Source organism: Mixophyes fleayi, chromosome 5, assembly GCF_038048845.1.
Source record: "Mixophyes fleayi isolate aMixFle1 chromosome 5, aMixFle1.hap1, whole genome shotgun sequence".
NCBI classification, from domain to species: domain Eukaryota; kingdom Metazoa; phylum Chordata; class Amphibia; order Anura; family Limnodynastidae; genus Mixophyes; species Mixophyes fleayi.
In genome coordinates, this window is record NC_134406.1 from 188,268,684 (window position 1) to 188,280,942 (window position 12,259).

Below are 12,259 nucleotides of genomic sequence, written 5' to 3' on the forward strand. Positions count from 1 at the left end.
GAAGAATCCGCAGGGAAAGAATCTTCCCATAAAAGATCTTTGTGACAAAACAGTCCAGACGCCAACTGAAGACCCATTAACCTCCAGAATAAAGGGCCGAGAAGTATCTGTTTGTTGTAAGATAGCGGCAGAGGTAAAAGCCTTTTTAAGTTATGAGAAAGCTTCCACTGCTTCTAGTGGTCAAACCATCTGGTCAAGGCGGTGATGGGAGCTACCAGAGAAGAGAAGCCTTGAATGAACTTTCTATAATAATTGGTGAATCCCAAAAACCTTTGTGTTGCCTTTAGACTGAGAGGTTGGGGCCAGTCCAAAATAGCCTCGAGTTTCTCTGGGTCCATGTGGAGTCCAGAACCGGAAACAATATAACCCAGGAATGGTAGCTGTTTAGATTCAAAAATACATTTCTCTAACTTGCACAATAATTGATTTTGCCAAAGTCACCTAAGGACAGTTGAAACATGCACTCGGTGGGCTCTTAGGTCAGGAGAAAAGATAAGGATGTCATCTAAGTAGATTACTACAGAATGATAAAGCAGGTCTCGGAAGATTTCGTTCATGAAGTGTTGGAATACAGCTGGGGCATTACATAGCCCATCGTTTATTTTAAAGGCCTTCTTCCATTCCTTCCTTTTCTTGATTCAAAATTTATAGGCACCTCGAAGGTCTAGTTTCGTGAAAACGGAAGCTCTTTTAATTCTGTTGAAGAGTTTGGAGATGAGAGGTAAGGGGTACTTGTTTTTTACAGTAATAGCATTCAGACCCCTATAATCGATGCAGGGACGGAGACTCCCATCTTTTTTTAAAAAAAAAGAACCCGGCACTTGCAGGGGGAGATGATTTTCTAATGAATCCTCTCCTCAGATTGTCGTCAATATATGTAGACATAGCCTGTGATTCAGTCAGGGAAAGAGGATAAATACGACCCCGTGGAGAACACTTCTCTGGTAACAATTTTATTGCACAATCCCTAGGGTGGTGAGGAGGTAACTTGGAAGCTTCTAGTTCACAAAACACATCTGCAAAAATGGCATATTGGGCCGGGATACCCCGAGAAGAAGAATTTAGACATAAGGGGGTAAATGTATGAATGTCCGATTTCTGCAAGTCGCCAGAAATCGGCGACTTTGCAGTGAAAATTTAAAGGGGCGATGGCTTGTAAAGGCAAACTTGCCTTTACAAGCCATCGCCGCTTTAAGTTTTACCTGCAAAGTCGCCGATTTCCGGCGACTTGCAGAAATTGGACATTCATACATTTACCCCAAGGAGTTGTTAACCGGAATAACATTCTGAAGTCATCAAGAGTGACAGGAGGAACCCCAGGATAGTACTTGAGCTTGTTTCCGGTTGTTGCACATTGCACAGGCAGGTTTGCAGCATTATGGTCACTGTTCTCACCTGTTTCCCTCTTTCTGCATTCACTTGCTGGGCTGAACTGAGCAGGCACACACCTGGTCTTCTCAATACTTCCTGCATTCTCTTGATTGGCTAATTTCCTGTCAGCTCTGTCTATTTAAAGCACCTGCTTCAAGTTACCAGCTGTTCAGGTCTGTGGTAACGCTCTGCAGATTACTGATACTTGTTCTCTGAAGTCTCCAGCACATCTATCCGCAGATCATCACAGCCTCTGTGATTACTCCACTACCCTGTGGTAATGCTCTGCAGAGTATTGCTTTCTGTTCTCTGAAGTCTCCAGCACATCTATCCGCAGATTATCACAGCCTTTGTGACTACTTCACCACCCTGTGGTAACGCTCTGCAGATTATTGCTACCTGATCTCTGAGCAGTGGCGGATTCAGGGGGGGGCGATCGGGGCGATCGCCCCCCCTAGCAGGGGCTTGCTGCCGGCAGCTGCACACTATGTGCAGATCCGTTCAGCAGAGAGAGAGAGTTAGGGAGAGAGTCCTGCCCAACTGCTCTGATTGACACAATCAGAGCAGCCGGGCAGGACTCTCTCCCTAACTCTCTCCGCTGAACGGATCTGCACATAGTGTGCAGCCGTCAGCAGCCTTAGGTGTCAAAAAGGGGGTGGGGCTAAATTGCCCCCCCCCCTAAATCGCCCCCGGTACAATTAACTTCTGGATCCGCCCCTGTCTCTGAGTCTCCAGCACATCTATCCGCAGATCATCACAACCTCTGTGTCTACTCCACTATCCTCGTGGTAAACGCTCTGCTGGCTATTGCTACAATCGCTACCAGCCTGCTGTGTTAATCAGCACACTACCCTACTGTCGCCTAATCTCTCAGCTATCCTGGTACTCCTCATCCAAAGCATCTTCCTTTATAATCCTTGTTCTCTTTACAGGTTTGCTCATCACCTCCTAGGAGAACTGTGACCTGTGGTCAGGGAGCTGCGAAGACCAAGTGCCCTTGCGGGAGCCTCTGGTGCAGACCTCTCACTCCGTTAGACTCCACGCCTTCTAGGAGGTAGTGCCAATGTGAGCAGATTGTAAAGGTACTCCTCTGACCCTACTGGTTGTGACACCAGTCCAGGACAGGCGAGAGAGATTTTAGCCAGGGAAGACCTAACACCAATGGATTAACGGCCTTGGGGATTACCAGGAAGGAGATGGATTCACTATGAAGGGCCCCAATTTTAAAAGTCCAAAGCGCTGCGTGACTCTTAATAGAACCCCCCACAATCCTGCTGCCATCAATGGCAGTGATAGCAATGGGTTGGCGAAGAGGGACTGTGGACACGGAGAGCTTAGAAACGGTATCTGCAGAAATGAAATTCCCAGCGGCACCGGAATCAATAAGCGCCGAGAGGGGAACATGGTGATCAGAGAGACAGAGGGTAGTATCAATAGAGAAATTATTATCATGCGGAGAGATTTCAGATATACCTAGTCTATTTAAAGCACCTGCTTTCTCTACAAAGTTGCCAGATCTTCAGGTCTCTCCTCCAGGTTAGACGTGTCCCTGTACTGGCTCCTGTATCTCTGCTTTATTTCTTGTGTTCCTGATACAAAGGCGCTACCAAGCACCACAGGACTCATCTGTAGCCGCCGCTGCAGAACCTCTTTCTACTGTATTCTGGCTCATAGGCGCTGCCTAGTTCCACTGGACCTCTTCAGTAACTACTACTGCAGAACATCCTCTTCTCTCCCCCTGTTCCTCAATATTTCAGGCTCTCCTACAGGTTTCGTCCGTTGCCCTCTGAGAGGACAGCGACCTGTGTTTAGGGAGCCGCCAAGACCATACTCCCTTGCGGGGGCCTCTGGTAAAAAAAACCTCCCTTGCCATTAGACTCCATACCTCATGGAGGGTAGTGCTAAACCGGGCAAACTAGTCGGTCACTCCTAGTCCTCCGTATCGTGACACCTACCAGCTAGTTCGTCTTTTATCCGATCAGAAAACTCCTGCCAGAAGGTGGCCATAAGCGCCTCCTCATTCCACTGTAGCTCCGAAGCTAGAGTACGGAACTGGATGGCATACTGACCCAGGGTTAATGTTCCCTGAGGCTGTTAATGAATTGACCGCCATTGCCAGTAATCTCGAAACAACACCATCCCGGTTGTCACCATGACGACTGGGATGCCAAAGGCAGACAGGAGCGGCTCATGACAGTACCCCCCCTTGAGGAGGGGTGGAGGCACCCCGACATCCAGGTTTCCCAGGAAATTTCCTAAAGAACTCTCCAATGAGTTTATTAGCATGCAGACGCCTCTGCGGAACCCAAGATCATTCTTCCAGGCCATAGCCCTTCCAATGTACAAGAAACTGAATCTGCCCTTGAATTCTCCGGGAGTCAAGGATTTTTTCCACAATAAATTCACGGTCTCCATCAACAGAGACTGGCCTTGGTTTGTGTGATCTCTGCCATTTGAACTTACTTGAGGTGACAGGTTTTAAGAGAGAGCAGTGGAAGGTGTTTGGAATTTTTAGATATTGAGGCAATTGAAGTCTGAATGCCACAGGGTTATTTTTTTTCAATGATTGTGAATGGTCCGATGAATCTGGGTCCAAGCTTCCTACATGGCTGATTGAGTCTAATATTTTGGTTGGACAGCCACACTATATCACCAACTTTTAAAGGCAAACTCTATGATGGCAGTCTGAAAGAGACTTGGATCTGAAAGATGCCTGATATAATGAGGAGTGAACTTTCCTCCAAATATTTCAGATCCGTGAGGCCATAGAGGGCATCCTATGAAGAGCAGAATCCAGCAAAGAGTAGAGAAAGTTTTCCCTGGGATGGAATCCGTAATTACAAAAAAATGGAGAAATAAGAATTGTTTTAAGCGAATTTAGCAGTTATCATGGAATTTAGAAATGTACAACCACAGAAACTGTTCCAATGACTCATTAGTTCTTTCTGTTTGTCCATTGGATTGCCGTTGATAACCGGATGACAAACTAATCTTTACCGTAAGAAGGCTGCAGATAGACCTCCAGAAGTGAACGACAAACTGGGAACCACGTTCAGAGTCGATTTCCTCAGGGATACCATGCAAGCGGAAAATATGTTGAATGAATAATGAGGCTAGGGTCCGCACATCAGGTAATTTGGGCAATGGAATAAAGTGGGCCATCTTGCTAAAATGATCCACAACCACCCAGATGGTATTGTGACCAGAAGACCATGGAAGATCCACAATAAAGTCCATAGAGAGGTGTGTCCATGGTTTAACTGGCATAGGAACCAACTGACCCGATTGGGCAAGTTCTAGAGGATTTGCTTCTGGCATACTCCTGACAGGAGAGAACATAGCTTCTAACATCAGAAGACAAAGTGGGCCACCAAACCCAACGTGATAACACTTTAATGGTTTTAAATATTCGCGGATGCCCTGCGAGTTTGTTCCCATGACATTCAGCAAGTACTAATCTTCTAAGATGACCGGGAACAAATAACCTGCTCACAGGAATTTGAGCAGGAGCAATCCTTTGAAATTGTCGAAGTGTAGCTCCAAGGTCATGAATCAAGCCAACATGAATCGAGGAAGAAGGTACGATGGGCCGTGGGTCTGGAGGCAGAGCATGGCAGGCCAGGAAACTTCGAGACAGAGCGTCAGCTTTGATGTTCTTGGAGCCTGGTCAGAAGGTGATGATAAACTTAAAACGAGTAAAGAAAAGGGCCCAGCGAGCTTGTGTAGGTTTTTGTGGTCAGTGAAAATGGTAATCAGAAGGTTAGCGCCCTCTAACCAATGTCAATACTCTTCAAAGGCCCATTTAATGGCCAGTAACTTACAATTTCCCACATCATAGTTGATCTCAGTGGGCGAGAATTTCCAGGAAAGATATGCACAGGGGTGCAATTTCTGTGGGTCTTTCTGAGAGAGTATAGCGCCAGATCCCAGGCACCTACCTCAACAATAAAGGGAATTTCCAGGTTTGGGTGCCTATGAACTGGAGCAGAGGTAAAAGCATCCTTTAGGACTGAAAAACTGGCCAATGCTGCTGGAGACCAGTTAGCCGTGTCTGCACCTTTGCAGGAATTAGATTGATTGCACAGTCATACTCTCGATGAGGGGGGAGAGAATCTGCCTTTATTTTGGAAAATACATTGCAGAATTCTTGGTATGGAGCAGGAACGGGTTTTGGATCAGGTTGAAGAACTCAGAGAAGTAAAATCAAGCAAGTAGATGAACACTCAGGACTGGAACGAAGGATCTCCCCCTTCTTCCAGTCGATGAGGGGATTATGGCTTTGAAGCCACGGATACCCTAGAATCAACGGAGTGGAGGGGCACAAGATCAAGAAAAATGGAAGCACCTCAGTATGAAGGGCACCCACTGAAAACTGAATAGGTGGAGTTTTAGCGAGAATTCTGCCCCCAGATAGGGGATTACCGTCTAATCCACAGATGGTGATGCTTGAGCTCAAGTTGATGGAAGGAATTCCGAGAGTCCGAGCCAACTGGAGATCCAAGTTGTTTCCCACTGCACCACAGTCAAGAAAAGCGGAGACATTAGTGGATTGAGAACCGAAGACTAGAAGTGCGGGAATCAGAAGAGAGTTTTCTGAAGAGATTATTGGAGACCTAGGCGCACCTCTTCCCCAGCGCCTAGTGCTGGCCGCTTTCCGGCTTATTAGGGCAGACCCGGAGTAGATGACCCTTGTTGCCGCAATACATAGAGAGTCCCAAAGAGCATCGTCGTGAACGTTCCTCTGGAGAGAGACGGTAGGCACCTAACTGCATGGGCTCTGGAGTGTCTAGCAGAGTGGAGTAAGGAATTGGTGGAGAGCCAGAAGGGACGGACACATCTTTTTCCGCTTTTCTCTCCTTGAACCTACGGTCAATCTTAATCACCAGCTGCATTAGGTTTTCAAGAGAAGTCGGTGTAGGGTACTGCACTTACAAATCTTTAATTTGTTCAGAGAGACCTAGGCGGAATTGACTCCAGAGAGCAGGGTCATTCCATTCACTATACATGGACCATTGCTTAAACTCAGTACAGTATTCTTCGGCAGTGCGTCGCCTTTGTTTCAGGGCTCTAAGATGGGACTCTGCCAAGGCCACCCTGTCTGGATCGTCAAAGTATACCCAAGGCATTGAAGAAGGCATCAACTGATTGCAGAGAAGGACTTGTAGATGGAAGGCCGAACACCCAGAACTGAGGCTCTGCTTGGAGCAGAGAGATAATGGTGTCGACTCTTTGCTGCTCAGAACCAGAAGAGCGTGGTTGCAAGCGGAAATAAAGTTTACAACTCTCCTTAAAATTGCGAAAGAGGCCCTGTCACCGGAGAAGCGGTAAGGTAGATTCAAGTTGGCCGCCATTACAGGATCTGGAAAGCCTTGCTGGGCTTGCGAGGTTCTGTAGGCTTTTTCCTGGACAGACAAACGCTGTGCCAGGCTTTGGACCATTTATGATAGGGTCTGAATCTGGCCTGCCAGGACTTGGGCTGGAGAGGGGTTCATTCCACTTTCATCCATGGAAGCGATCTCTACCAATACTTCACAGGCCGGTTATAATGTTACGACTAGCAGTATGATCATAATGTTACGACTAGCAGTATGATCATAAACTTGTAGAACAAGATGGAGAGGTCTACACCTATGGCAGTCGCCTTTCCCGTAGAGCATGGACACGCTCATAGGTACACGGATGCCCCCAGGTCTTACACTCAGAGTAGTACAAGGTTATGAAACATACCGTAGCGCTGAGTAGCGGGAGATGGAAGAAGCGCAGTCAGGAAACAGGCCGAGGTCTGAGGTCCAAAGCAGGTACCGTGGTCAGGAACAGGCAAGATGTCAGGGCTGGCAGCAAACAAGGAGAGTTCAGAAACGTAGCGAAGGTCAGGGCAACAGGCAAAGAATCAAGGTCCAGAAAAACAAAGCCAAGGGTCATATACGGGTAATCCAATAACAGTAGATGCAGAGCACAGGATCTGGTCAGGAAAGAGAAACTGCAAACTATAACCGGCAGGGAGGCTAAGCCCTCCCTGTTTTTTATACACAGATGACCCAATCAAAACAAAGAACCCACACATGAAGAAATCAGCCCAGCAGGCTGTTACTGAATTGACCCCTATTGCACACGCGCCCGGCTGTCAGATTAGCCGGGCTGCGACGGTGAAAGATAGAAGTGTCCCAGCAGTTGCCCTGGTGACAGTTGGGACGTGTGGGCGGAAGTGGTGTCCCGGTCATCATGATGACGGCCGGGACACCAAAGGTAGACAGGAGCGAGCCGCGGCTCGTGACAGTTCTTACATCAGATAAAAAAAGAAGCTGAAAAGGAGATATTACTAGAGAAAATGAAAGAATTAGAAACCCTGCATAAAGCCTCCCTGGCTAGTGACATGTTAACTGAATTGACACGAGACATGCCCGTAATAAGCTCCCCAATGACAAGACAAAATTAGCTTTTCAGAAATGCTGCAATCAGTATTTCCAAGGGGGAACAAACATTCCAGATGGGCTTTGTTTCTGGCCAGTAAGCCTGAAACAACACCACAAAAATATGTTTGATTTGATTTTATCTACAGATGCTGAGAAGGTCTATTCTGAAATCACATGGGACTGGGTCCTCTTTGCGAGCACAGAATTCTTGTACTATGCAAAATTCCTTCATCAACAAATAAAATCAATTGCAGATCTATCAGATCCTTCTACATTAGGATTTAAACCATACAGGGTTGCCCTCCTACCACTCTTATCACCAAACCTTTAATTTCTCTGTCAGATTTGATGGTGGAGTTTTATATATTTGTTAGGAACTCCCAAGTCAGTACAGTGAAACTCGGGAACTACTCAGAAGGCCAGGTGTTCGCTGGAGCCCCTTGTGGTGGGGACAGACTGGGCTGCGGGCCGACCGAGGGTCGAGAAACGTATACTGACTTAAAGGAGTTCCCAGGAGTGGAGTGATTGGTGGACAGTAGTATAAGAAGAATCCTAGGTCAAAAGGTCACAGGCACAGATGCAATATCCAAGGGCAAGCGAAGGGTCAAACTCACAGGCAGAGAAGCAAAATCCGAGTTCCAGGCAAATGGTCAAGGTCAGAAGAGAAGGGTCACAGGTCCAATAACAAGCAGGGGTCAAAACACGGGTAGTCAAATCCAAGGTAGCAAGAACCAAAATGGATAGCACAAGCAGGCAGCAGAACTGAGGACAGAACGCTATAACCGGCAGTGAGGCTGCAGACCTCACTGCCCTAAATACCACAAGCCACCAATCAGAGCCTAGCTCTGAGTCTCACACAGCCCCCATGAATAATTGCATTAATCAGCCCACAGGCTGTGTTAAATTACGCGCATGCGCCCGGCCACTAGTACCGCCGGGACGCAGCGCTATATTATCAGCATCGGACCGTTGCCTTGGCAACGGCCGACCAGGAAGCGAAAGTGACGTCCCGGTCGTCAAGGTGACGGCCGGGACGCTAGCAGGACCAGGAGACGAGCCGCGGCGGCTCGTAACAATATTTGGGCAACAATCCAACTTCAAAATAAGTCAGTGGTTTTTAATCTTTCCATGTCTTCTGAAGTTCTTAAGGGCATCCATTACTACAGTAAATATCTAGTATACTTATTACAAAAGATCTTGTTCATTTATATAAAGCTAACTTTGAACCATCATCATCATCAGCTATTTATATAGTGCTACTAATACCGCAGCGCTGTACAGAGAACTCGCGCACATCAGTCCCTGCCCCACTGGAGCTTACAGTCTAAATTCCCTGACACACACACACAGAACGAGAGAGACTAACGTCAATCTTATAGCAGCCAATTAACCTACCAGTATGTTTTTGGTGTGGGAGGAAACTGGAGCACCCGGAGGAAACCGACGCAAAGACAGGGAGAACATACAAACTCCACACTGAAAAGGCCATGGTCAGGAATTGAACTCATGACCCCAGTGTTGTGAGGCAGAAGTGCTAACCACTAAGCCAGCGAGCCAATTCTCCCCAAACTTTGGATTGACCTTAAGGGATGACAAACCCAATGACTTCTCCTGGCTAGAGGAAAACACTTTTACCTACTTCAAGCAGTACCAATTAATATCCCCCCAAAATTCCTTACTAATTTACAGAATAATTTTTTGAAGAAAAAAAAGGTAATCACAGATTTCTTCTCATGTATCCTATATGAAAATTTATACAACATACAATAAGTAAACTGTAGTATGTTTTTTATGAAAATTATGTCATATACTGTATGTTGTTGTGTTTCCTCCGTCGCTAGTTGTTTGTAGCATGATACATATCAGGAGGGGCATAGTAATATATCATCAAATAGCATGCTGGTCAGTAGCAAAATTAATTTTATGTAAAGTCATGTAGTTATGACCCTGATATAATATATAGATAATCCACATTCAGTGGGGACAACCCTTATTTATATATTTGAGTAGAAATAATTACTATAGCTGTAGTTAAACTTTGTACAACCTGGGTGGGAATATTCTGGGCTGCCATGGACTATTTAGAGAACAAGGAATTAACAGTGAGATATTTTGCATTTTTCCCATTCACTCCTCCGTGGCAGCCTTTGCTATGGGAAGTACCCAACCAATACACAGCAGGAGGACGGGGCAGAGGCAACAAAGTACCAGTAAGTCAGTATTTGCTTTATAAAGAATTTATTTAGTAGTTGACTGAAAAACATGTCTGCCAAATTGAGAATCTCCCGATGATGAAACATCCAAATGATAATGACAGTGAATGGTATGGTGTATCTGACTGCCTTTCTGCCACCTCCTCTTGGATGTCTTCACGTTTTCTCAAAATTAACATAGCTAAAACTGAGCTCATTGTCTTCCCTCCTTCTAAATCTTCTCCCCATTTGATCTCTCCATCACTGCTAACAATACCGCCATATCATCTGTTCCCCTTCTCCACTGCCTGGGCGTCACTCTTGACTCCTCCCTCTCCTTTACCACCCACATTTATTCTCTTGCCCAATCCTGTCGCTTTTAACTCTGCAATATCACCCGCATCCGGCCCTCCCTTTCTCAGGATGCTACTAAAACCATTATCCACGCACTCATTATTTCCCGTCTTGACTACTGTAACCTTCTCATCGGTCTCCCCCTCTCTCATCTTGCCCCCCCTCCGGTCTATACTTAATGCTGCTGCGAGACTGAGATTTGCAATTGGGTTCAGGCTCCATTTTGCTGGCTAACTTGAGGCTGCTTTTATTTTTTGAAAGCAATGACACAGTAGAGAAACCTAAAGTCCAGTTATGGACTGATGAAGAAAATAGACACTCTTTGTTAGTATTCTATTTAGCAAAAACAGCTTGTTTGGCTTTGATATAGGATTTATACTGACCTAGTGCTGGCTAGGCTTCCTCCCAGTTAATTAACACATCTTAAGAATCCAACTCCATTCACCCCCGAATCCACCTTCGGGGGTGAATGGAGAAACATTCATTGATTCACTTGCACTCACTTGCTAACAGTAATTAGAACGAGAAACAACATTACCCCTTATCTGGAGACCTTAAATGGATTTCACATGGGCCCAAAGGGGCAGAGGTAAATTGTTTGAACATGAGAAAACAGTGTATATTACTCATATTTAAGTCTGTTTATTGCAGTGGCGGATCCAGGGGGGGGGGGGGGCGATCTGGGCAATCGCCCCCCCTAGCAGGGGCTTGCTGCCGACGGCTGCACATTATGTGCAGGTCCGTTCTGCAGTGAAAGTGTGCTGCCCGGCTGCTCTGATTGTGTTTCACCGGACAGCACACTGTCACTGCAGAACGGACCTGCACATAGTGTGCAGCCGCGGGCGTGGCCTAAATCGCCCCCCCTACACCAATTATCTAGATCCGCCCCTAGTTTATTGCTAGTACTTTGATGATAAAAATATAAATGATAGGAGTTACATTGGGACAGCATGGAGGGTTGACATTATATATATATATATATATATATATATATATATATATATGGAGAGATCACATTTTGTTCCCATCCCCAATGTGTTGGACATCCTCTGATTATACTGTTTGTGAGAGTATAGGTTAGCAAGAAAATACAATGATGTTTAATGGAAAATGCTTGGAAAAGTTACATTAAGTAAAATGTGCAGCATAGTTAATTGTATGGTGTTAGTTAAGTATTGTTTTAAATGTAACATGCTAGCATGGAAATGGTAGTGCATAGTTTGTTGTGTAATGGAAGTGTATGGTTATAGTTAATGCAGTTTAGTGTAAATATATAGTAAATGCACAAAAATGGTAGTGCATAGTTTGTTTGTTAGAATAAAATGGTTGCTTTATCTGCAATGCTTCAATGGAAAGATTACTCCCTTTGTGAGCTGTTTTGAGTTGATTGAAAAAGGCTAGTGGAGATTGTTAGTGTATTTAGAAAGGGACTTGGAAAGATTTAGAAAAACATTGTGTTGTTTACATTGTTTGTGCATAGAAAAAAGTTATGAATGTGATGTTTGTTACATAGTTATTTGTATGACATAGTTAAAAAGTGAAATGTAAGCATAGATCATTTGGGAACGTTTTACAGTTCTACATATACTGTTTGGTACATGCAGTTTATTGCTGGATACATTAAATGGATTACATGGCTCCTGTGTGAGCCATGTGAGAGACATGCAAGTAAGGCTTTATACTAAAGCCAGAGACACATGGTCTGTTCTCCATTTTGGCCTTCCTTTTCTCACACACTTGGCCTATCCTCCATCTTGTTTTCTTACAATACAATATGTCTTACACACACATTGTTGTACAATCTGATTTCACACAATCTGATTGAACAGTCTTACAATCTGATTACAATTAAATAAATGGCACATTTACACATGTATAAGATAGCTGAAGCAGGCAATGCATTGTATTTCATGTAACATCTATTATGCA